The 24119-nt window shown below is 35.8% G+C and overlaps 1 long non-coding RNA gene across 3 annotated transcripts; it reads left to right on the forward strand.

The window, feature by feature from the left end:
• Window positions 1-9850: 9850 nt before the first annotated feature.
• Window positions 9851-23909, forward strand: LOC145683828 (uncharacterized). 3 transcript variants are annotated; one of them, XR_014131189.1, is made up of 4 exons: window positions 9851-10142; window positions 17461-17620; window positions 19912-20054; window positions 23684-23909. It is a non-coding gene; the product is annotated as an uncharacterized LOC145683828 (long non-coding RNA). The 3 variants fall into 3 exon arrangements; XR_014131190.1 differs by lacking the exon at window positions 9851-10142 and adding an exon at window positions 11984-13216; XR_014131188.1 differs by lacking the exon at window positions 17461-17620 and having other exon boundaries at window positions 9863-10142.
• Window positions 23910-24119: the final 210 nt, after the last annotated feature.

The raw sequence follows: 24119 nt of genomic DNA on the forward strand, positions 1-24119 counted from the left end.
TCCTTTCGGAGCCACGCCTTTTCTATATTCGTCATGATCGTTTTGCTGATCTCTTCTTTATTTGTAGAGGACTCAACTATACTAATAGCCAAATTACATCCATTGGGTTGAACATTTTATGCCCTAAGAAAATTTCACTAGGTGTCTTCTTCGTTTCTGAATTTATACTGACATTCATGGTATATTGAACTTGTCTTATGAAATCAACCCATTTCGTTAAGTTTTGATGAATGTAAGATCTTAATATTAGACGAATTACCTTATTCTGTCTTTCAACTAAATTAGAGCTAAAAGAGTAGCTAGATGTAGTAACATTTTGAATACCCCTACTAAAAAGAAAGTTCTTAAAGGTCGTAGACATGAAATATGATCCTTGATCATGTACCAGCTTATTACATAACCCATAAAACATGAAGATCTTTTCTAATTTGTCACATGTAAGACGTGAACTTAAGGTTCTCAAAGGTTCCATTACAACGAATCTACTAGCAGCATCTACCAGAACTAAGATATATTTAAATCCCTTTCTGCTAGGCAAAGGCACTAAAGTATCCAAATAAAAGTATGACACAGATAGATTACTTTTCTAGAGTAATATTCTCCGTATTTAAGAGTATTCCTATCATTCGACTTTTGACAGACAATACATTGGCGTATATAGTTCCTAATTTCATCAAACATATTTTTCCAAGTAAATTTAGATGCTATCTTAGCTATCGTGCGGGAAATCCCACTGTGACCGCCCCCTACGACTTCATAATGATGATACTTGATAACGGTATTTACCATTGATTTTGGTACTACTGCTCTTAGACCACCATTTACTTTACCATTTGTTTTCTTTAATAAAATATTATTTTTGAGACTATAATTCCTTACATTTTCACCACTTTCTATTTTATCAATGATTTCTTTCAACTCAGTATCTTCACGTTGATATTTATATAAAGGTTCATTTAATAAAGGCACCTCCCACAAGTTAAAATACGATACATGTACCTCTTTGCCTTCAAACTCATCAATTTCTACAATTTCCTCAGATGGAGAAGTAAACTCCGTATATTGATAAATACGGCTTAAATAATCTGCAAGATGATTACGGCGTGAGCGCAGATAAACTACATCAAACTTATACTTATTGATACGTTCGATCAGATACCCATATTTGCGCTGACGCTTGTGGTTACGCAATATCCAAGTTAGGCTGGAAATATCTGAGAAAACAGTAAATTTTTTAAACAAATACATATCAAATTTCGAAAGTGCTAGACAAAGAGCTCTAGTCTCCAATTCGAATATATTCTTTGACTATTCACTCTCTGGAATCGCCTTAGACCAAAAATATACGGGTCGAAGTTTACCTGTATCATCATAGCGTGATAAAATAGCACTATAATTCTTACAACTACTATCACAGTGTATAACAAATGGCTCTCTAAAGTCCGGTATTTTCAGGACAACATGATCTACTATTGCCTCTTTAATTTTATTTAACAAATCATCTTCTTCCTTTCCCCACCGAAAAGGGACCTTTCCAGATTTCAACTTGTACAAAGGTGCTAAATATTCTGAATAACCTGGTATAAATTTCAAATAATATGATACATAACCCAACAACCTTGCTAATGCTCTCCAATTCCGAGGCTTGGGTAGATTCTTTATAATTTCAACTCTATCTGGATCGATTTTCATATTTCCACCTTCAAACTCATACCCTAGATATTTTTTTTCTTTTAAACAAAAATGTTTTTCTAGGAGAGATGGTTATTCCCCATTCTTTTAATCGAGCAAACACCTTTTCTAAAATTTCCTTATGGGTTTCTACGTCATTCGTGTGTATACAAATGTCGTCAACAAACAGATCTAAATGTTCACCAATTAAGTCTTTGAATATTTTATTTAAAACTCTAGTCAATGCAAATCCGGATTGACAAAAACCCATTGGCATAGTTTTGATAGCTAAGAGTCTAGTTGGTGTAGCAAATACAGTGTATTTGTGAGATTCTTTAGCTAGTTTTAACTGAAAATAACTGAGCTTTAGATCTAATTTTGAATAAATTTTATGACCTCCTATATTTGCTATAGACGCTTCAACATTAGGAGTTGGATACCCTGAAACTACCACCTTCTTATTAATATTAGAGTAATTGACTACAAGCCGTTTAGATTTGTCATTATTGACAACTAAAAAACACGGCGACACATACGGTGAACTATCTACTTCTTCAACCACATTTCTAGCTATAAGATCGTCTACAAATTTTTCGAGTTCATTCAATTTATGTTTGGCTAGCGGATATGGTTGAGCCACCGAAGGACTGTTATCTTCAAGCTGGATTTCTATTTCATAATCTTTAATTGTACCGAGTTTATCAGTGACTACATCCGGATATCTTGAAATAAGATCTTTAACATAGCTTTCAAGATCTGGTGAATACAAATTTGTTAACACATCAACTGTACCTTTTTCTTCGTCCTCCATGTGATTCGGTGAAGAATGATTTGGTTGGAAACTCCTTTCAGCTTGGCGATATGTTGAGGGAACCCCCTGCTGCCCTACACCACTGGGACCAGCTTCAGTATACAAGGGAGCCGACGATCTGGGATCAGCTCCTATTCCTCCCACATCAGCATTCCCATAACTCACGACAGACTCTTCCCCAACGACAAACATTTTGAGATTCAGGATTGTGTCTCCCTTGAAGACCACTGCCGGTTGACCCAATTGACAAGGGTCGTTCCTGGGCAACCCTGAAATTAGAAACTGGAGCACAGAAGTTGTTCTCACAAGGTCTCTCGGAGTTAGTAGCTAACTTTACAATAAGATTTTCTCGTGGAAAATGCACTAAATTTTTAGCGTAGTCCACATAAACTTGGTGTCCGTGTAAGAAAGGTGTACCGAGCAAAAGGTTAAGTTCAGTCTCCTCAACTACTGCAAACCAATCCACGAAATTCTTACGTTTTATGAAAAATATAATTTGCAATAATTCCTTACTTGTTTTAGTTCCAGGTATACCCGAAATCGAAATGTTCACAGATTTAGTTTTTGGTCTACATTCTTCCTTAAGTTTATTTAAATATGCTCTACCGATTAAATTTATAGATGAGCCACTAGCAATCACGCAAAAGACATTTTCGTGACAAACTGACACTACTACTTTTGCCACATTTTGTTGATAAGTTAAGTTTTCAGTTGGCAAAGTTCCACACGCATTATTTTCACTGTTTTCAAAATGTTTAGAATTATAGTTGCATGTAACTGAACGATGAGTAGGCTGTCCACAAGCATTACACCCACCATATATCTTAGCATTAGAAAACGAAGGTTTTTTATTCAAGAATTTAGGTTGCGGGCGAGAAAAAGTATTACTCCCATAAGAAATACGCACTGGTTGGTTAGAGGAAACGGTACGAAAATCCTTGGCATACCTTAAGTTTGAATCGTATGACCTAGCAAAATCTAACAAAAGTTGCTTACTGGTTGGAATTTGCGTTAAAACAAGTACATTTCTTACTTCAGGCGTTACTAAATTGCACACGAGTGTACAAAATTCTTCCTCATACATGGGAATACACAAAATGTTCAAAACACAGATCTTTTCTTGAACAAAGTCATAAAATGGTTAAGAAGTTCTCATGACACGGTATAAATGTTCTTGGGTGAATTTCATACGTGCTATAGTTGACACAAATAACTGAAGTAACCTTTCTGATATATGGCGCCATTCTAAGGTTTCATTTAACAGTACTTGCATCTCCCTATACGCATCACCATTTAGTTTACCCAAAACCGAAACCAAAATCACTTCATTCGATGCAATTGCACGTGATATCAAAAGTTCCTCCTTCAATAAGAACTGACAGAAAGCTAAACTATCACTTCCGTCTACGTACGGAATATCATGCAGTTGATTTTGAATAGATTTATACACAGTTTCTGATAGATACTTATCAAACTTAAAACCGTATCCCAAAGGTTGGTTTAATCTAGGCTGTGCACTTATGGATCCACATTGTAAAGTTCTAACCATCATGTTACTTTCACTTTGTTCACTTATAGGTTCATTACCAATATTACCCCTATAAAATGTCATAACATAAGTGGTTTGATCACTTTCGTCCGTAAAAGATTGAAAATTTTGCATATGGTTTTTACCGAACATCAAACTTGTGCTAGGTGGTTCTCTATGTCGACTAATATTTTCATTAGATTTAACATATCCCAGAGGTTCCATGGTTACATTTTCACTATGTCTATTAAAAGGGCCTTTATTTCCACTAACGTGAGCATTATTTGGGCTCTCTATACGCGAAATTACACTCTCACTTATTGTAACATTGCCTAAAGTGTGGCCACTCCATACTAAATCAGTACTAAAAGAGGTATTACTTTCTCTATCTGTATCACTAAGATGTCCAAACCGATCCATAAGGGATTATAATTTTGAAGGTTAAACTCTTCCAAAAGGGTTTTTACTTTTAATAAATTTTGAGAGCAAAAATACACGCCTACTACTTTCCTCAAACAAAGGCATTAATATACTCTACATTCATGGAGCCTTCTCGGCCTGCAGAGAACCGAGTTCTTTGGACAGGTGATTTAATATATTTTCTATGTAGCGTAATTGACTCGCATACATAGGTACATGGGTTCGTTACATGGAGACTCCATGAAATACATGCTAGTAAACTTTTATTTTTAACTTTTTTTTTCAAACTGCAGATTTTCAACAACAACAATAAATATGAATATCGTTGAATATAACGAATAATGTAAAGCCAAACAACAAACAAATAACATAAATCGATTAAAGCTTAATATTTCTGGCTCTAAAGGAGCAAACCTTGACAGCTCTATATAACTGGTATTTAAAGGAGCAAGAATCTTTATGCAAAATGACACACAAGGAAATTGAATATTGTAGCAAGTGCACGTATTGATTAAACGATTTTTCGTATGTACCAAATGGAATCTAATTAACAAACACAAAGAAAAATAAATAGACACTGCAAAATATAATGAAATATCGAACGTCATTCAATTACGTATTACTTATTACGTATTAGCAATTTCTAGTCAAGCAACCAAAGATATCACTATTCATTTCTAAATATAATTTCCCAAAAAAATATTACCAATATCCACTGATCGAAGGAGAAAAAGAACAGGTTTAAATTTTGAATACATTAGCCTAAAAGATAGCCTCAAAAGACAGTGAATATAGCAAATTTAAATCTCACTCATACTATACTTTTTCAATTTAAATAATTCTACATGTTGTCTAATGGATCGAAAGGAATATACATGTTCCTCCCTCCTCACCTGTCCAAAGAACTGAAGAGAACACGTTCAGTTGAACAGGTTTACGATTCGGCCACTAGATGTCAGGTCAAACGGTGACATCGCAGTCAAAGCTTAGACTCAGCTCACCCTAGCATTAAGAACGCGAATCACTTAATCAAAGCGAGCATTTACCGTCACATAGTTGAATAACAATATCTTTCCAAAAACATTTACATTTTTTTTCTCTCTAACGAAAATTCACCCTATACAATCAGGGGGCGACAAAGGAATAATTAATACATATACAGCCCCCTTGGTGCATATTACATCGTTGTTTGTTCTATTGAAGGCGCCCCTATACAATCAAGGGCGACAAAAGGAATAAATAATATATCTACAGCGCCCTTGGTACAATATTATATCCTTTTTTGTTCTATCGAAGGCGCCATTACAATCAAGGGCGACAAAAGGAATAATTAATATATCTACAGGGCCATTTGGTGCAATATTATAAACTTGTTTGTTTTATCGAAGGCACCCCTATACAATCAGGAGCGACAAAAGGAATAACTAATATATCTACAGCGCCCTTGGTGCGATATTACATCCATTTTTGTTCTATCGAAGGCGCCATTACAATCAAGGGCGACAAAAGGAATAATTAATATATCTACAGCGCCATTTGGTGTAATATTATAAACTTGTTTGTTCTATCGAAGGCGCCCCTATACAATCAGGAGCGACAAAAGGAATAATTAATATATCTACAGTGCCCTTGGTGCGATATTACATCCTTTTTTGTTTTATCGAAGGCGCCCCTATACAATCAGGGGCAACAAAAGGAATAATCAATATATCTGCAGCGCCCTTGGTGCAATATTACATCTTTGTTTATTCTATCGAAGACGCCATTATACAATATTTCCTTTTTTATTCTGTCGAAGCATTATGTCGCCCGTACATAATGAGGGGCAAGAAAGGATTAAGAAAATGTTTATATCGCTGCTTGAGTCATATAGATAATTTTTATTTCTTTATTTTATTGTATTAAAGGTGCCCTAGAGAATCATCACAAAGGAACAGAAAAAGTGTCCATTAGTTATAATAATACAAAGCACTGCACTCTATATTTTGTCGAAGATTTGGAAGTGCATACAAAACACTGCTTTTGTACATAAACTTTTCATTCTTCAATTGGTTTTAAAAAAGGCAAAGTAATCATTAGGCGTCTTCGGCGCCCCCAATAACTTCTACCAGAATTTGGGTGAGGGCAATGCCCCCTTGCCCCCCGTCTTTTTACGCCACTGCTCGTATGAAATGTTATTGTGTGCAAACCAATAGTTATCGCGAGCTATTGGCCTGCAAAATTGGGTTTGAACTTCATGAATGGATATTACTGTATATATCACGATATCGATGCATCTTATTTAATTTTAACAAACTTATGGTGATATTTCTCAATTAGCTTAGTACGCATATCATATGTTATGATATGCTGTCCTTTGATTCCCGTGTTGTTTACCATTAAATTTGGAGTTCTGAGTAAGTGATATATCGAAGATGGTGTTGGTCAGTGGGTCGTAGGTCAACAGGGCGTGACCCACTGCGACCTACCACCCACCGTGACCCACTTTGAAACACTGACCCATTCTAACCCACCCAGCTACTCTGACTCACCGGCCCATTCTGCACAGTACATTGTAGACAGTATTTTCTGAAGACTGACGAATTTGTCTATGTTTTAGATTCAAGGCTTCCGTTTTCAACCTTTCCTCATTTGTTTTTATTGAAAACAATCAGGCATTTTGGATATTGATATTTGCAATTGGAATAATGGCAATAAAATTTATTACTTGGCTTTTGAGATACAGTCTGCGAGATTTTAGAGGAGCTGACTACAGAAAAATATTATTTTTGAATCACCTGTAATACATGTACACTTGTGTCCAAAATTGTTGTCGCATCTCTTTAGAAATCACATAAATAGAAATAACTCTCTTTCTTGTGATAGAAAATGTCACATTTCTTCTTTGAAATAAGCAGAAAAACAAAACAAATATTTCCAAAAAATATTTCAATAAAAAATTAAGAAATAAGCAAGTTATAATTAAAAAAAGAAATCTCCGAAACTTTCATCGAAAAATTATAAGTTCCATTTTCGTAAACGTGGCAAACGCGCAGCGAAATTTATAAAGAGGGAGGGAATTTTATGCTTTGTTAGAAATACAACGTAAATCTGTCATAAGGTTACCTATTATACATGTGGCACAGCTCTAACAATCATTGCTATTAAGGATTTTACATTTAAACAAACGACAAAATAGAAATAAGCTACAAAATGAGCGAAGCGATAAGGCATTTTGTGTTAGTGGTTTCGGTACATACATCTACCAAGGTGCCATCCATACCGTGCCTTTGTAGAGTAGTCGGTTAAAGCTTCTTCTTTACATACTTTATTTTTCCACGATCATTACTTCGAATCCCATACCCTATAGTAACTTTTTTTTTTAAGAAAAGCTTGATTCTGTGAATTCCTTAAGGAACAATGTTTTGTTCTAATAATGCTCCTTAGTATTATCCTCCTCATTCTAGTTTATTTGAATATTTCCAAATAATTTAGAAGTATGTCTTTAAAACATTAAAACTGTCAAGAATTTTATAGAAAGCGGAAGCTTCATTTATAATCATTTTCATAACCGAAATGAGAAACTTACAAATAGTGGAATTTTAATTAACATATGACTAAGCCTTCATAAAACAGGAATTAAATAAAACATAGTTTCTGCAAGTAATATTCAGGTAATAGACAGAAATAATGAACGTAAAATATTAGATGTCGATTAAAAATTAGTAGTTATAGTTCTAAAGCCAAGTAGAAAATTCTCTCTGCTTCATGAAAATAAACATTTTATAAAAGTAATGGTATTTTTGCTATATCGGAAATGTGTTTAGTAAATTAATAAATAAAATACAATTATATAATTCAATCATTCTCACTCGATAGCTTGAAGAGAAACTGTCGGCCGCGACCCTTCGGTTTTCTTCGTGGCATACGAAGGGACACGAAGTTGATCCGAACCAAGTTAAAGGGTGTAGAAAGAAGTAATGGCACACAGGGCGGGATAGGTATTGCCTGTCACATAAGTAAATACATGTTCTCCGCAGGATACTATCTGTTGCTTCTTGACGCGATGGAAAATACGGGGAAATCGGTTCAGATAATGTAATTGACCATTAAAACTTTTAAAAGCTGTGGATGCTGGTAAATTAACAAAATATATTACGTTTGCAGATGCAATTTACACAACAAATAACACGAATAGTGTGAGAAGCAGGGAAAGCAGAGAAACTGTTATATGGTAAGACAACAGAAACAAAAATCACAAACTGGATATTTAAAGTGTATAGCAAAAAAAAAAAAAAAAACACACACCTGAGTATGTGGCGTAGTAGATAACGTTCTAATCTACCAATCAGTTGATCCATGTTCGAGTCTTCGTCAAGTGCATGGGCGTCTTTGGCGGGGGGTTGAGGGGGACGTGTCCACATCAATATTTTGAAGTACAAAATATTCAATATTTTATTCTAATTTGTTTACTAACGACAGAATAACATATAAATAATAATTACACTATTTGGAATATAATATTCTGGCTATGAAAGGATTATAACAGACTTGATATACCTCATTGGTCCGTGAAGGTAATCAGAAAGCTAACAAATGGAATCGAAGATAATAAATAGGTTGGGCTTTGGTAGTACCATTTAAATCACTTTCCTTGATGACCCCCCCCAAATTTTACATGACAGAGACGCCAGTGATCAAGTGTGTTTTGTTTTTTCTCGCCGAAGGAAAAACCATTACTTGTAATATTTACTTTTTTTTTTCTTTTCGTCAAAGGAACAGCCATTACTTGTAGTATTAGAGTTTTATACAGGGTGTTAATGAACTATACCGACAAACTCTAAGAGATGATTCCTTACATCAAAAAAAGAGAAAAAGTTCATATGGACCTGTGGGGAAAAGTGCATAGTTTCAGAGCTAGGACTGTCCAAAATCGCGAAAAAGCAAAACTTCAATATGTCCTATTTCGAATTCCAGAAATTGTGGATGGTGGTCCTTATCAGGTAAAAGAAGTCACACATACGCAATCCAGAAATGCCTATTTCATTACTTTTCAGTGGGTGTACAAACTATTCCATACAGGGCAAAATTCCCAGACATACAATCAACCGAATTTTGAAATTTGACTGACTTTATGATTGGTCCAACGTAGGCAAAGATAATCCCTGATAGTAGTGAACACAGAAACCTTTAGCGCGATGTCGAAAGTGTTAAGGATCGTCAGCAACACGGTTTCTCGTATCGGGAAAACGCATGTTGTAATGTTTTCTTTCACGCTTATAAGTGAAGAGAACGTGAAATATATAGTGAGGAAATCCATCGAAAGACACACACTCTAAAAACGAGTAAGGTTTTGAGAACCATAAAAATATAGTTAAAATTGGCATTGTCGTTGGAAATATAATTGTGGTGACATAAAAAATATTAATCTTATTTGCTATGTTACCAGAATGATACGAGAAATTTCATATGTGCTGTATGAAAAATATTATATAGTTAACGATTTTATTGTCATAAGGATCATCTTTATAGTTCCATTAAAAGAAAAGTATAGTTGTTTCAGCTATTCCATGTTTACGCATGCGCACAATCACATTAGAATCAGCATAAACTTCGTCCGCCATTTTTATTTATTTTTTCGTATAAGTGTTTATGAAGAGAGTTTGTTTTTCGTTTTCGAGAGCTAATTTCCTGCGAAATAGGAACTCGAAGATATGATAGATTTATTTAAAGGTAGGTTTAATATTTTACAACTTAAACGAAATTATGATAGAGTTTTATGTAATGGAGTAATTCAATTTCTAAAACAGTGAAAATAATTCATATTATCTCAGCCGTATATTAAAGTACAGCTTGTCGTACTCTCCTGTTTTAGGAGAACATACTTATATTCATGTGCCAAGTACACTCTTAGTGCTTTAGAAAGTGTTTCTTAGTGGGGAAGCTGTATTGTGTACCCTATAATGAACGGAGCAGGCATAGGTTTTTACCATTTCCAGCCTCAACATCTGCCTAAGTTATATAATGGAATAAAGGTTCAGGGATGCATTTAGAGTTAACTGACAGGAAAATTTGTGGTGAAGGTTGGGCTTTTGGGTAATTGCATATTAGGAGATAAAAGTTGGAAAATGTTACTATAGCAACTCATTATACGATACGAAGTAAATTTCACAGAATAAATATTGGGGAAGGTTATAGAATGCTCACCCCCATGGCAGGTTAGTATCCAGTTTGGTTCCTTTCTTTATCAGGGCAAGTCTTTACTTTGGGCAAGGCAGTGACAATAAGCAATGAATCTGAACCGGTTCCCGCAATTATAATTACAGTTTCCAAGAAGGAAAGACGTAAAACAACGTGCCCAGCGGGGCGCTAACACGCCTTCATTCGCTGACGCTCGCTTGGCAATAGTATGTACTGACAGTATATCACTGTCTTGCCCAAAGTAAAGAGTTACCTTTATCAATACTCAATTCACATGGTATTGCTGAGCGAGCGATAGCGAGTGAAGGCAGGTTAAAACTTCTCAGGGCATGTTATCTTCTATTATTATAACTAAATGTAGATATCTGGGCTCTTGCCTAAATGTTGCTGTGAGACGGGTACGGGAAGACTACAGGTTCGAGCTAAGAATCTCACGTTCGAGCGACTCTACGTAGAATCCGGGTTATTCTAGCTATATAGCCCCAGTGAAAGGATTGCTCGAGCAAACGGGTTAGCCCTATACCAAATAGAAAATTCATATGTAAAATACAGTGTGAAGTATTTTTCATAAATGAATGAGAGTGTGAATAGAAGTAATTACTATTAGTGTACAGCGTATTGAGTTGAATTTTGAGTGATAGTGTAAGTTTTGTATGTGTAAGTGTGCTCTTCTACTACCTTCGTTTATGCGTATACCCCATTCGCTGACGCACCCTTCGCTACCGTCGGGCCTGGTGCTGCGCTCCTGCTCTGACTCGGTTAGATAACATTCTTGGTTTTTAGTGAGCGCCTGGTTTTTGGTTCATGGTTTATGCACTTTAGTTTTTATGCGATACATCCACACTATTTACAGTCAGACACCGTAAAGTGAGTCTGCAAGTAGTAATGGAGCTACTCATTTAGTGCATTCTCTGCTAAAAGAAACACAAACCTCTAACCTAACCTGAAGATGTAAGAAATGTGTGAAAATTTGGTAGAACTGTCTGCTCGAGTAATGCCCCAAGGAACTCAAAATGTTCCTTCGTGGGTGTGTGTTTAGCGTATGTAACTTTTTTTGTGGGTAACTCAGGTTGGAGCTCACATAGTTCGTATCCCACATAGTGTTCGTAGGTTCTCTTAAGAAAATTTTCCTTGGCTGAAACAGAATTTTCCCTTTTCGTGTCAAATTTTCCCTAGTTTGTGGATTGAGTTGATTTTAAGTTTAACGTCCCGTTTAGCAGCGAGGTTATATGAGACGTGGACCTACTCATTAACATGGAACCACATCAGCATGCGCCGGAAATCGATCCCAGGTCTCCTACGCCAAGGGCGAATACGCTAACCGTTAGCCATGAAGCGCTCTTTCCCTAGTTTGTTGAGTGTTTAATTCCTATGATGCACGGTATGTTGTAAGATTAATTTAGTTAGACAATATATTGAAGGAAGTATGAACTACATTTATTTTATTCATTTCCTTTTCGTTTCTAACTTTTTTAAACAAAAAAGAAAAAAAAACATCCAGTCATCAATTGACGCAAATTATGCTACTTTGAGTACACACTAAACTCTGGCTATTGCATTGGTTTATTTCTGAAGAACAAAGATAAAATGGAACATTTATATTGAGCTCCTTCTTGGCTAAACTGTTTTCGTACGTGCCTTTGGCGTGGGAGACCCGGGTTCGATTCCCGGCGGGAGCTCATGTGGTTCGGATTCCACGTTAATCGGCAACGTTCTAGATTACTGGTCCCCCTTCCCATTGAGCAATAATAAAGACAGAAAACAACGTACCCTGCGGGGCTCTAACCCGCCTTCACTCGCTAACGCTCGCTCGGCAATACTGTGTAGATTAAATGTGTAAACTTTAGTAGAGAAAGAAACCAACCCAGCTACTAACCTACATGGGGGACCAGTAATCTAGAACCTTCCCCGTTAATCAGTAGGTCCCGTCTCATATAGCCTCGCTACGCAAAGGGACGATAAACTCAAGTCAACAACTAAACATTTATATTGTTTAATAAGTCAGTGCGAGAATTTCCGTAGATTTTGACGTTTTATCATAAAATTTCCCTTTTCGCTAAATTTACTTTTGAAATTTTCCTAGATTAGGAAAATTTCACTGAAACTACGAACAATGAGTCCACGTTAATTTTCAGGACCCCGTCTCATCACCAGAGTGCAGGAGGGATTAAAGCTCCAGTGGCGGTTCTTGAGGGAAGTCACACCGGAAAGGATTACCATTTTATTACTAGTGTCTAATAAAAGAAAACTTGATACTCAGCATTACTCGAGCACACGGTTCTACCAAATTTTGACACATTTCTTACATTTTCAGGTCAGAATAAAGTTTTGTATTTCTTTTAACAGAGCATGCACTAAATGAGGAGCTTACTAGATAGTGCATGCAGCAAGGGTGTAGTCATAGGAGTTCCGTCGGGGCCAGTCCCCCAGATGATTTCCTGAGCATCCAAATACCAAACTTTTAAAACATTGCCATTAGATTACTTCGTTTCAGTCATTTAAAAATAACAAAGTTTACCGATTCTTACTGATGGAAAAATATCACCATTTTAAAAAGCTACTGTAAATACTACCATTAGGCCTAAATAATGGTGCTAAACTGATTTGTAAGTACATTATATTTTTTATATGCTGTAACTAGTGGTTTAGAATACATTTTTATCAACTGGAAAATTTGGTGAAAAACGATGTTTTTATTCCGTTTCTCAGTTCGGATCTCATTCGGTTTTTTTTTTTGCGCAACTTGATGTAAAACAGGAAGCGAGATATAACTGTTAGTAAAATAATTATGGTGTTTTTATTTTGGTCACGAATAATGAATAAATATTTTTGTCAGGAAATTAAGTGAAATAAAAAAAAATCAGTTTATGGGCAAGATTCTAGAACACAGGTCCTCGCTCTCATTTAGCTGTAATAAAGACAGAAAAGAACGTGCCGCAGCGGGGATCTAACCCGCCTTCACACGCTAACGCTCGTTCGTCAATACTATGTGGATTAAACATCAAACTTTGGTGTACAGAAAGGAATCAATCTAGCTACTAATCCATATAGGGGAACATGCGTTCTAGAACCCTCCCGTCTTCTGTAGATAGATTCTGTGTAAAAGAGCCTAAATAGAAATAGTTATGCACAAAGGTTTGGTCCTGGCAGTAGTTCTTGGTTACGCATAATTAAAACTAACTTGTACATAATATTTATGGTGATAAAAGCAAATAAATAAATGAGCAGTGTTTTATTTTTGTGGACGGAAACCAAATTTTCCTGTTTCTTCAGGTTTCAAATCACTACCTGTAACACTTTTTTTTTTTTTTGGCTTTGTACATTGTAGCTGCTCCCGCTTAAAAAGCGATGGGCCCCTCCAAGATAAAACTTCTGCCTATACCCCTGAATGCAGATGACTTGAGGAAGGCTCAGTATAAATATAGTAGGACATGTATAAATATAGTAGGACATAAAAAAACTTCCGTAAATAAAAGATGAACCAAATTGTGCTAGGTGGCCACTAAAAAGCACGACCTCTATTTAACCGATTCAGGGCAGAAGGGTAGAGGGATATTCGAGCAGTTGGGAGGGGTGTATCCGTAGGGAGCAGGCGCGTCAGCGATGGTAGGTATACAAATAAACGAGGATCGTGAACTTACATGTACAAGAGGGGGCGCGGTGGCTCAGTGGTAGAGCGTTCACCTCCGGTGCTTGGGGTCCCTGGTTCGATCCCAGCTCGCGCCATCTGGACTTTGTGGTGGACACACCGTGCTCGTGGGTTTTCTCGGGGTTCTCCCGTTTCCTCCCACTTTCTTCATTCCACCCTATCCACTCATTTCTCATTATCACCGTCTCCTTTAGCCTAACCGGCATAATCGTTGGACGTTAAACTTAAAGATTTCTTTTCATTTTTTACATGTACAAGAGGAATTTAAAACTCCAGTGGCCGCTCTTGAGCGAAGTCGCATCGGAAGGAATTGCCATTTTATCACCACCGTCCAATAGATGAAAACTTAATGTACCGTACTAGTCTTAGTATAATACATTAACAATGAATTGTCTATCAACTTCCTTAGCTTATGCCAATGAAACGTTTATTTTTAATATTCTGACTTCCCTCGAGAACAACCAATGCTCAATTGTTTCTTTTATTGTAGCTTATTTGAATTTAATGTTATTTATCGATAGAAAGTTCGATTTCTTTACCTCCTACTCAGAAGCCTGGGAAAAAGTTTGTTTTTCTTTATACTAAGGACACATCAGTTTAGTTTTATTTGAAATTGTTTCGACCCTGTGTGGTATCTTTGTACGTAATTTTCTCTCGTCACTTTTTTTTTTTTTTTTTGGGCGCGGTGCCTCAGTGGTAGGGCGTTCACCTCTGGTGCTTGGGGTCCCGGGTTCGATCCCAGCCCCCGCCAAGTGAACTTTGTGGTGGACAAACACTGTGCTCGTGGGTTTTCTCGGGGTTCTCCCGTTTCCTCCCACTTTCTTCATTCCACCATTTCATTCATCTCTCATCACCACCGTCTCCTTTAGCCTAACCGGCATAACCGCGGGACGTAAAACTCAAAGATTTCATTTCATTTTCTTCTTGTTTTTTTCTTTCTTGTTAAAGGACATTCTTAAAATATCAAAAGGGCTACCGTTGATCAGTAATAGAGCATTCACTTCTGGTGCATTGAGTCCCTGGTTCGGTCCCAACTCGCACCATGTGAACTTTGTGGTGGAGAAGCACCATGTGTGGGTTTTCTCATGGTTCTCCCGTTTCCTCCCACTATTCTTCCCATCATTCCATTCATTTCTCATCATCGTAGTGTCCTTTAACCTAACTGGCATAACCATGCTATGTAAAGCTTAATGACTTCATTTTCATGTGTAATTTAATCGGTGAACTAGTGTTCAGCGGTATAACTCCTAATATTGCATAGTTTTACATTTTCGAATGCTACTACTGTTAAAATAACGTTATGTACATGGCCGTTAATGGCTCTAACATTGAGTAATAAACTTATATTAGAATTTAATAAAGTATCTGAAATTGATAATAAAGTATTTCTTGATTGGAGATAATGCTTTTTTGTCTGCCTTTTTGAATTTCTTGTATCCGTACTACACATGACAAGTTTTGCAGGAACTTGATATTGGTTAGGCAACGAATATTGCACAACTTGCACATGCTGGCCACTATACTGTAGCCGCTGTATCCCTGGCTCTGACGGCTATGCGAAAAAGAAATCGAGGGTTTATACTACACAGACCCCCCCCCCCCCTACAAGGCCCAATGAGTGACCGAGCTGTCACCGCGTTGACACGGAAAGCAGACGTTGTTGCCACTCTTTCTTCTTCCTTTCGTTTGTACATAGTTGAGTGAAAAGTACTTTGAGATTGTATTCGATTATTGCAACTTTGAGTTGTTTCCTTTCCGTTTTGGGTGTGCTCTTAAGAATATTGTTGTATTTAATTGGTGACAATGGTTAGTTCTTCAGAACCGAAGCCAAAGAAAATAGGAGTGTATAAAGGACAAAACCGAGAATTTATATGCAGACTTCGTGAATATTTCGAGAACTAGCGCGATAATGGAGGTCCTCTTCTTCCTGTGACCAGTGTGGTGAACAGAGTTGCTGATGTCTTGCGTGTGGGAACATCCACTGTTTAGAACATAACAAACTAAAAATGTTCCGAAGAACTTAATTCTCCTGCAGTTTTGGTTACTCCAGGCAAAAAAAAAAAAAACTTTTGTATAGTTTTCTTACACGGAAAGTTTAAAAAAGCCATGAAAATTCAGGATTTCTTAAGCAATTCATTTCGATTAAATTCGCTTGCTTTTTCTGTTTATTCTTAGTGTACCTGTATACGGTTAAACCCACGACAAATTGGCAACATTGTTTTGGCCACGTGCAGAACTGTCGGAGCCAGAGAGGTAGCGGCTCTAGTATACTAAGACACCGGTTCAATAGCCAATAAAGACAACCAGCGGCAGACGGAATAGGATTCGAAAGTAGTGTATGTTGTAAAGGTACTTAGGATTAAAAAGTAGTGTATGTTCTAAAGGTACTTCTTTCGTTTCACAATTTAGTACAGGAAAATGAAGGTCGTACTTGAATAAGGAAAACATATAATGGTCAAAAAAGCTAACATTTCCGTTTTCCTCATAAAATCCGGCTCTATGCGTGATTAGAGTGCAAAATTAAAAAGGTTGTATAATATTTTAAAAACTGTTTAGGCGCAGAACAGGGATATTGAAAGAAAAGATGTGGAAAAATGTTAAATTAGTAATACATAATACAAAATGTTTTATTACAAGGCTTCGGATAGTCATGCACTAAAAACCTCAAAATATGCATGCAAATATGTCCTCTTTTCTGTTTGGTATGCCGAACTGCAATCATAGATAACACATAACCAGCTTACTTGTCTCTTCAAAACTGCTGGAGTGTTATCATCAATAGATAAAGGTGACCCCTGTTTCAACTGGATTCCATTTCAAGGAATTTGGTCAGTGACATTTCGTAGCAGATTTCTGATCACTCAACAAGATAGAAAATCTGTGCAAAACTAGAATTTCCGTCCTAGCAGGGGCAATTTTGTTAAAAAAATCATCGATAAATGAGTTATATTTCCATGTTCACTTACAAATTATGGTCTTTGCAGCAGATACCATTGAATGTGCATTGGAAGAAAAACAGATGCTATAAAATATGCAGTCTCGTAAAATACGATAAATATGCATTTGCATAAGAAACATGGAAAATGCATAACTATTCGAAGCCTATTTGTTACCTAGCCCACTGAAATTTAAATATTTTGCTACGAAAAATAATGGTTCTTGAAATAAACATATGTATTTACTCCTTCATTTTTCTGATAGATTGAGATTGATTTCACACATAAATACAAAGTATTACGTCTCTTAGAGAAGTGGCTAAACCTGAACACAAAAGTGGAGGAAATTTTGGTAAAGAAACCTAGAAGTTTGCCAGAGACACTATATTTAACAACAGTACTGAAAAGAGAAAATCTTAATTCAGGTTAGTGTTGATATTTTTTCCCCATAAGGAGAATGTGTTTGCCTTTGCTTCGTTTTCAGCAAATAAATGTAATATATTGTTGTAATAGCAGAATTGCAGGAATACAAATTGATTTATTTCAGTGTGTTTGATACAATAGTGTTAATTACTATTGTTAATATTATATTCTGTGCTGCGTCATTTGGGTAAGTCGAAGTGTAGAGAATATAGAATATTCACTGGCTGTACAGAAGATTCCATTCCGGCATTTGTGAGGTGTGACTGAAATATTCCACGTTAATCTTTAGATATCCATATCATCTCTTGAGGAAAGTCACATCGGAAAGAATTGCCATTTTATCACTACCGTCTAATAGAAGAAAACTTAATGTATCTTACTAATCTTTGTATAATACGCTAACAATGAAATGTCGATCAACTTCCTTAGTTTATACCAATAAAACGTTTATTTTTAACATTGTGACTTTCCTCGAGAACTACCATTGCTCAGTTGTTTCTTTTATTGTGGCTTATTTGAATTTAATGTTATTTATCGATAGAAGGTTCGATTTCTTCATCTCCTACTCAAAAGCCTAGGACAAAGTTTGTTTCTCTTTATATTAAGCTGCAGTCTATCTTGAAGAAAGTCACATCAGTTTAGTTTTATTTGAAATTATTTCCACCCTCTTTGGTATCTTCGTAAATAGCTTTCTGTCGCTGCTGCTTTTCTTGTTTTCTTCTTTCTTGTTATAAGACATTCTTAAAATATCAAAAAGGGACTACGGTTGATCAGTATTAGAGCGTTCATCTGTGGTGCGTGGGGCCGTTGTTCCGATACCAGTACGCGCCTATTGAAAATTGTGGTGGACTAACACTGTGTGAAGAGGTTTTCTCGGGGTTATTCTATTCCCCTCCACTTTCTTCATTCCTCCTCTTCATTCATTTCCAGGGGGCCGCGGTGGCTCAGTGGTAGAGCGTTCACCTCTGGTGCTTGGGGTCCCGGGTTCGATCCCAGCCCCCGCCAAGTGAACTTTGTGGTGGACAAACACCGTGTGCGTGGGTTTTCTCGGGGTTCTCCCGTTTCCTCCCACTTTCTTCATTCCACCATTTCATTCATTACTCATCATCACCGTCTCCTTTAGCCTAACCGGCATAACCGTGGGACGTAAAACTCAAAGATTTCATTTCATTTTTTTCATTCATTTCCATAATCGATTTCTGCTTTAGCCTATACGCAGTTCCATGGAACGTAAAACTCAGATTTCATTTTTTTTGAAATATCAAAATAATTAAAAAAAAAAACTACACTTTGCGCCATCAAGAGCAGTATCTCTATCCTTCGTGATTCTGGAACTCAATGAATAATTAACACTTCTGACCAGAGTATATACACTTATTTATTAAAACTAAAATACAATGTAACAGTTTCTATAATATAAATGTCTATGCTCTGAAGATCTCTTTCAGTTAGTGTTTGATGAAGACAAAGTTAAGTTAATTTAGTTTTTAATAAATAAGTGTATATACACTGGTCAGAAATGTTTATTATTCCAAGAGCAGTATGTAATTTTTATTTAGAATGTATCTAATAGCGTGGATTAGCAAGTATGTACATTCTTGGCATAGAGTTTGCTATTTCCCACCATAGTTTCTCAAGGTAGTACCTTCAGCGGGAGAAGCTCAGTTACAGTAGTTCAAGGTAGCACTTTTCTCATGGTAACTCAACTGCTAAGAAAGTAAATACAAGACCTCAGGACATGTTTTATAGGTCATTGACTTATTATTGATTACAAAACAGGTTACGAGTCAATCCTTTTTAGCTGAGCAGTGTTAAACTGTCATAGTTCTAGTTTAAAATGGAAAATAACTGTGCCTTTTAGGGTCAGAAGAGCATGCTTTGTCTCGGAAATGGAGCAGGCAATCGTGACATTGCTTCAGTGACTTGACCCAGGTGTTTTTTTTTTTTTTTTTTAATGTAGTTACCATGCTTTGTACCCCTGGAATAATTGCCTTGACGAGCATGGTGACATATGTTCAAAATATATATTTGCAGTGTCTTACTACTTGTGAATATGCCTTGGATATAAAGTTTATTCGTGGGAAGTCTTCGCTTTTTTTTATTAGCATGATAACACATACTACCGAGTAACTTGTGGTTTAAAATAGTGACACAGTGGCTGTAAATTTGATTATGTAACGTAACAAGTATTTCCAAGGTGATGCCTTATACTAAAAGAGAACGATAATGAATGTTTCACAGTTTATTTTCTTAAGTTTGAAAGGGATGCTGAATGCTTATTCTTTTCTTCCAGATACAAGAAGCACAGTCCTTTTTACTTTATTGAGAAGACATTTTCCTGTAGTAACATCAACTGCGAGGAAGAAAGATACAGCTGGAACGTGGAGACTCATAAAATACGAAAGCCAACAAAGATTCTCCTTTTTTCACGTAAAGGTAAAAATAATAATATTTACTTTCATTTATGAAATTACAAATTTGTATAATTAGCTAGTTTCCAGGTCTTGAAAAGTAAGAAGTGGGAGAATGTATTCTGCTTCATCTGAACAAAAAATTCCAGGTTTAACACAGATAAAGGGAATTTGGATAAGGATGAGATGGTATCAATAAGAAATAATATAAGATGAGATGGTATCAATAAGGGTCTAATTTTATCAATAAGAAATAGTATAAGTAATGAGTTAATATTTTTATTTCAATAAATGTACATAGTTATATTACTGGCGTGTACAAACCAATTATTCACTCCTTATTTGATATAAAACTTGGAAAAAACTTTTATTTTACTGTTCTAAGAAACGGACCATGTGGTCTTATATTCATAATAACGAGCCACAGCCCCGTTGAAGGAATCCTGATAGTGATTACGAAATATCGGTGAAGTTATTAACACTAGGAGTCGAGTATTTTAATAACTAAAATATAGCATCCTTAACTGTACTTCCTTACTATAACCGGAGGTGGGGGAAATTTACTACTTCCGGTTTTAATATTAATCTACGTAGAGCAAACACTTAGGTATATCGAGAAGCAGCTTTACACAATCAATTTAGTATTGCAAGAATAAGAACCCATTTTTTATCTTGAAACCGTATTCAAACCGGAAGTTGCAAAGATCAACCACTTCCGGTTTTAACGTTGATCGCTATAGAATTGAAACGGTAATAGATGGCAGGAAGCGGTTTTCTGCAATAAATTTAGCGTCTCAATAGTATTTTCTATTTCTAATATATACGAAGAAAAGGAGAGGTAGAAATTACAATAATTTTCGATTGTAATATTGAAAAAAAATATTATAGCATACAAACCAAACTCCTTCACGTGGTGTACACGTGGCAGTACTACTTGTTTGTACATACAATATATCCCATCAATAGGTAATTTAAGAAATTATAAGACACTATTCATAAATTGTGTAGTTTGTCACGAATTATAAATAACAGCAAGAACAAATCTAATATTACTAATTACAATTGCACAGTTACTTTTTTAATTGCTAGTTTATATATACGGTGAGTCATTTATAATATTCAACCTTAAAACGGAAAACCAAAAAAGTGAGAGAAGCGAAACTGTGACAAAGCAACTAGAAGATAAGGGTACACACATATTAAGCATCAACACCCGGAGAACAGTCTTGCTAGTGTAATATAAAGTTAGGTTTTTCAGAAAGCAAATTGCATACTATCTTATTACAAATTGCAAATCTACGCTTAAAGAGAAAACAAACAATACCACAATTGATGTTCAGTGGTGGAAACTAACAACCCTAGTTTCCCAAACATGAAAAGAAAAAAGAGGGCGCGGTTGCTCAGTGGTAGAGCGTTCACCTCCGGTGCTTAGGGTCCCTGGTTCGATCCCACCTCGCGCCGTGTGGACTTTGTGGTGGACAAACATCGTACTCATAGGTTTTCTCGGGGTTCTCCCGTTTCCTCCCACTTTCTTCATTCCACCATTTCATTCATTTCTCATCATCACCATCTCCTTTAGCCTAACTGGCATAAACGTGGGACGTAAAACTTAAGATTTCATTTTCATGGAAAGAAGAAAAAACTTGGAAGGCTTCTACAATAGAAATGATACGAGGCAAGCTTATCGAATGTACCTTAGTGTCAAACAGTACACTCAATACTTGACATATTGATACGTACAAAATTGTAACAAATTAAAAATTGAACTTTTTCAAAATGTTGTTCTCGAAAATTATCTCTCGAACGGTTTGAGATATCAAAGAACAATAAAGTTATTATGGTTTTAATGTTTTTCGAAAGCAATGTACGTAATTAAATGTGATAGTTACATATTAAACTTTCCAAAATAAAGCCTTTGAAAAGTCAAATTTTCAGTTTGTTATAATTTTGTTCCTATCTCTTCGAAATACGTCAAATCTTCATGGTAGTATTTTACCAAAAGGTACATTCGATATGCCTTGCCCCGTCTGTCTTATTTGCGTTATTACTATTGTGAAAACCTTCAAATTTTGTTACTTTTTCATGTTTGCTATATTGTAGTATTGTTGGTTTGCAACATTGAACAATAAGTTTGGCATTGTTTGTTTTCTCTTTAAATGCAGATTTTAAATTTGTAATAACCTAATGTGGTGTTATTTAAAAAAAACTAATTTTATATGGGGTTGACATCACTGTTCACTGGATGTTGATGCCTAATACAGATTAATGTGTCCCCCTCCCCCTACTTGCATCCTACGAAGTTTCGCTCCTCTTCCTCTCTTTTGGTCTTCCCGTTGTAATCATTGGAGTTTATAAATGACGCACCATATATATATATATATATATATATATATATATATATATATATATATATATATATATATATATATATATATATATACAGTACATTGTACAGCGTGTGAATGAACTAGACCACAAACTGTAACAAGTGATTCCTCACATTATAATTAAAAAAAATGAATCTGCGGTTAAAAGTGCATAGTTTCGGAGTTAAGACTGCCGAAGAAGTGACCAGATTAATTTTAAAGGTCCATAGCTCCATTAGTATGTGCCCTATCCAAATATCCATTTTTGAGAATTCTCCAGTTGTTGCATAACGATTTTTAGACAGGCAGTTTGGGAGTACTCATAAAATTTTAACTAGTCCCAAACTGCTTCTCTAAAAATTGTCGCACAAGTACCGGAAGATTCTGAAACAGATATTCGGATTGTGAAAACCTTCAAATTTTGTTACTTTTTCATGTTTGCTATATTGTAGTATTGTTGGTTTGCATCCAATTGAAATATGCTCCATAGGAGTGGAGCTGCGGAACTTTGAAGTTAATTTTTTCGCGTTTTCGGTAGCTTATAACTCCGAAACTATGCTCTTTCGACCACACTTACTTTCATGTGAGGAGTCACCTGTTCATTAACACTTTATATATATATATATATGGTGTCTCAAAAGTCCCCTGACATAGGGTAACACTGTTATTATCAGAGTTACAACAAAATGTAAGAGTAAAAACCATCTACAAATATGATGTTTTCACTCTAAAGTGAAGGATTTTTTTTTTTTTTAATTGGACGAGCCGTTTTGGCTGTACACTCTTTATGCGCCCAATGTTAAACGAAAATGCAACGTTGGCATTAACCTAGACCCACAACATAAGTGAATGAATTTACTGTTTGAAAGGTTGTCTCTCCGTCGACATGTTAGCGTAAAAGACAGTAACTTCATTCACTTATGTTGTGGGTCCAGGTAAATGGCAACGTTGAAGTTTCGTTTAACGTTGGGTGCATAAAGAGTGTACAGCCCAAACGGCTCGTCCCATTTAAAAGATCTTTTCACTGTAGATTGAAAATATCATATTTGGAAATAGTTTTCCCTCTTACGTTTTGTTAAAACTCTGATAATAACAGTGTTACCCTATGTCAGGGGACTTTCGAGACATCTTACATTATATATATATATATATATATATATATATATATATATATGTGTGTGTGTGTGTGTGTGTGTGTGAGTGAGTGAGTGAGTTTGTAGCTTTAAGATTGGTTTTGACTTCCTTTACAATTTATGGACAATTTCTTATTGATTATATTTGGTTTCAGGCTATAGATGAGTTGGTGCCTGAGTGGAAGGACATAGAAGATGAGAATATTCTCAAAGGGTAAATGTAAAGGCTACAATTTTTGTAATACATTTTCCTTCAGAATATCCATCTATCCACAACCAACAAGTTCCTTATGTAATCGACAATATTCTGATCATGCACTCTTGTATATCTGGCCTGCTATTCAAGTTTGGTTTTAAAAAGAATAAAACTTGCATAACGTCTTTTCCAACTGTTCTTTCATAAACTTCTACATCAAATCTTGGAAAGGCTGATCATTGGTTGATCCTTCATAAGTTTCTACATTAAAATTTGGAACAACGTGTACACCAATTCATAAGTCACAGCTGAAGCAACGGGTTTTGGAACACTTTCAACGAGGTTATGGTGAGAAACATTTGCAGTAAACACCTGTTAGGCTGTTCGTGTTTCTG

This window comes from Thermobia domestica, chromosome 4 (genome assembly GCF_964235325.1).
Source record: "Thermobia domestica chromosome 4, izTheDome1.hap1.1, whole genome shotgun sequence".
Lineage (NCBI taxonomy): Eukaryota > Metazoa > Arthropoda > Insecta > Zygentoma > Lepismatidae > Thermobia > Thermobia domestica.